Here is a 3,984-nt window from a genome sequence, read left to right as displayed (position 1 = left end):
AAAAGTAAAAAGTACGCTGAAAAATAATTACTCAAGTAAAGTACAAATGACCAAAATTTCTACTTAAGTACAGTAACAAAGTATTTGTACTTAGTTACTTTACAACTCTGTTTGAAAGACAACACGATGGATCAGTGGTTACCACTATAGCCTTACAGCAAAGACGTCCTGGGTTCGGTCCCTGGTTTGGACCTGTTAAGTGTGAACTCAGAWGTCGAAGATAAGTGGTTCAGATGACAAAAACTCAGATAATGATTTAACAATGTTTATTTGCAGTTCCCAGAACCCAGGAAGTAACTTGGATCGCCAGTGAGGATTCCTTTGGTAATAGACATGTGAGACGTTGCAGGCTGTTCAGTGAGCACCTGGTGGATATTTACAGGTGAAGGGTGAAGGTATTTACAGTGGACGTCTTCTTCGAGGATTTACCAGGATGGAGATCAGAGGAGTTAAACAGAAGATGTGGATTCCAGATCAGATCCAGAATTGAGCAGCGGTGACCCAGAGGTGTTAATCACAAGCCTCCACAGGGATGGAACCACACGGAGCCAGGAGGTCGGTGGTGGAACTGGTTCGTAATAACTGCAAAGATTCAGGGAAATAGAACTCTTTAAGGGTTTACTTGGGAGTACATAAGCCAGAGAGCGAGCCCTACCGGTAAACTCTTTGTTCCGGCATCTGCCTGTTGTGCAGCTCCTCCTCAAATACTGAAACCTCCCGGCAAGTAAATTGACTGCACCTGTGGACTGTGATTAGTACAGAGCAGAGACAGGAGTGATAGAGGTCTAAACCTCTACAGGACCTGTGTGTTCTCCTCGCGTGTGGGTTTTCTCCATTTTCCTCCCACCGACCAAAAACATGACTGTTAGGGTAACTGATAACTCCAAATTTTCCCTAGATGTGAGTGAGACAGTGAATTGTTGTCTCTGTGTGTCCCTGTGATGGACTGGAGACCTGTTTGTGGTGTCCCCCGCCCCTCACACAGTGACTGCTGGATACTGGCACCAGTGACCCTGAAAGGAAGAAGCAGGTATAGATAATCATGTTGAATGTGTGAAAGATTAATATTATTATTATTATTATTACAGGCAATTTCTAACCTATGCATTAAGCAGTAACCTCTCGCTCTGTGACGTCCATCACATCAGTAGTCGCTGTAGATTTCCCTTGTTTTGAGCTGGACTGGTGATGAGTTTCATTGTGATGTCTCAGGATGTTTCAGAGGTTCGTCCTCCCTCACCACAGCCAGAGGTCTGTTCTTTTTGCCAAGCATCACTCTGTTGTTGTTCTGGGCAGCTCTGTAAACAGATGATATCTGGGCTGAAGTGTCTGCAAACCAACATTTCGCTCGGGTGAAGCAGGACAGTCCTGGATCTGGTTCTTCTGTGGGACGACCAGGTGTGTTTGTCTTGTGGAGGGAACAGGTTTGAGAGGTTGAAAAGTAAACTTTTCTAACAAGTTTCTTTTCTTTCAAAAACAAGCGACRTCTAGCAATTTTTTCAAMTTTTACTTGGAATTTTTARATTGTTATTAAAGTAGACTTATGATGCTTTTAAATTCCTTTTTTTTTCACATTTAAATCCTTCTGCGGTGTGTCTCACATCAACTCGTTTCGAGGCTGTCTCTTTAAATCCAAACGAGGAGCTTCACACCCTGAAGACCACCAAATTGTGGTTGGGATGTTCAGACCTTATTTAGAATTTCCACCGCAAATAATTTGATGYAATAGTTAAAAAATACTTCATAGAAAGTTGAAAAATATGTCCCAAACAGAATATAAAGATATCTACAGAGCACCAGGAGAGACTAAACTCAACTTTTTGGCAGTTTCCAAGTACCCAACGAAATGTATTTAACTGCTAAAAAAAGTGGATTTTGCAGATATATCTCCTTTAAACTTCACTGACTTATTGCAACACAACGGAATGAATGAATGCTGAAGAGTTATGACATCTTTAATGAATGACTGGATTACAGTATAATCTGTTTTAAAATGCGTGAATGGATTTTAATCATCTATAAAATACCACAGAGAATGTTATAAATAACCTGTGTACCACCTACAGTATAATTGCTACAAACTGACATAAATAAAAATGATAATTTCACTTTTCTTTACAAACAAAAAAAATCAAAGTTTATTTTGATGTGACTTAAATGAGCAACCAAATTCTTAAAATAATTTCTCTAAACTCATTTGTTTTGATTCTATTTAGTTTTCACTAAGCTGACAACAGATCAGGACAGATGTGTAAAAAGCAACAATTTAATCATTATTATTCTGAAAGCTGTGTGGTTGTTTCCGTACCTTCTGTMATTTTTATCACTTAAACTCTGTGARTGGAGGTACAGAGTCAGCTGAAMACCYTATCATTTTAAAAAAATATCCAGTRTAAYTGTTTGCTGCTCTGGAGYGTACAGATGTGTAATCAYCTGATGACTTTCAGTCTGAGAAATGTGTAAATTTATTTATAATTTGAGAGCAAACATGCTCTGACGGATATTTGAAACGATCTGAAATGTTACTGCTGCAGCCAGGTCTCTTCTGCTCTCTGGTTTCAGGACTTTGTCAGAGTCTAAGTGTTAATGTTTTGCCCCACATCTGTCCTGGTTTTTTGTTTTTCAGTTAGGTAATGTGTTTTTGTTTAATATTTTATCACAGAYGTTATTTTTGCTGGTGGTCTCAGTTTGTCTGGTCCTCTGCTCCCCCCTCACACCACAGGGGTTTATTAGTTTTTTATTAGATCAACATCGCTGCCCATCCCTCGTCATCCTGTAAGTCTAGTTACAGTGTGTCTTYAGTAGTTCAGGCTGTGTCACATTATAAACTCTCTCCGTCTGTCAGAGCTTGAACTCAGGTGTGAGGAACATAAACTGAACATTCCTGGAAAACACAAAGGAATGCAGCAGAAAACTGATAGTTATGTAGATAAGTCAACTATTAACTACATGTCTGTTGTTTGGGTCATAATCATCATGTAGTAAACTGGAACAGAAGCAAGAAGAAACCAAACAGAATCAACCTTAAAAATGATAAATGAAAAAAAAAGCTGTGCTTTTTTAAATTTTATCTAATGTCATAACTCTCCTCCTTAAAGTGACCCAAAAGAAACTCATTTACTTTATTGTTCTCTCCTATGGCCCCCTTTGGGGGAGTGGGTGGGCGGCCCTCCCGGCGCGGGTGCCTCTGGGGGCTCCGCGCTTGGGGTCCCACTCGGGGTCTTTAGCGCTGGTCTCCCTTATGTCGGCGTCGAGCTTTGCAGGTTGGGTCTGTGATCCCCCACAGTCATTTTGAAACATTCCATTGTAGAAGGTCTTGTATATACATGCATGCTCACAACCGCACACAATATAGCTTTCAGCAAGGCTATAATCATTATAATTATATACTGTATATATATACATTTTTGTTGCTTTTGGTTTTGTTATCTTTGTTTCTGTAGGTGTGCAGCCAAGATGTCGGGTGTGCTGTCTTGTGTTTTCTCGATATATATTTCACATATCTTCTAATTTCTCTTTTACTCTTTCCCATTACATTTCACTTTTTTTCTTCTCTTTCTTTTTCTTCTTAAAAAAAGTCACTGATGATGAAGAAACTAAGAAACTAATWYTCMGTTCTGCTTTCTATTGAAGCGGTTTAACAAAAAGTTACTTTAGTGAAGTGATTTATTTCAGACATTTTGCCATGAACTGAGTAACCAGTCAGAAGTGGATAAATGAATGTTTGATTAATAATCTGGACGAAGGAGGGACACTCTGTGAGGCCAGAGACCCACAGCAGACAGACGGTACCTGCATCACCAGTCTTTAAAGTCTCCAACAACAAGTCCAAACCAGTTTGAAAAATAAAAAAAATGAGTTATCTTTGATGATTCTTTCCTTTCATGATGCATCAAATGGTTTTGATTGGTGAGAGATGTGAACTGAGACAGATGAATGGATGCAGTCTGAGGTTTAACATCATTTTGCTGAAATGTTCAAAGT

Source organism: Austrofundulus limnaeus, unplaced genomic scaffold (genome assembly GCF_001266775.1).
Source record: "Austrofundulus limnaeus strain Quisiro unplaced genomic scaffold, Austrofundulus_limnaeus-1.0 Scaffold605, whole genome shotgun sequence".
Lineage (NCBI taxonomy): Eukaryota > Metazoa > Chordata > Actinopteri > Cyprinodontiformes > Rivulidae > Austrofundulus > Austrofundulus limnaeus.
Note: the sequence above shows the minus strand (reverse complement) of the source record.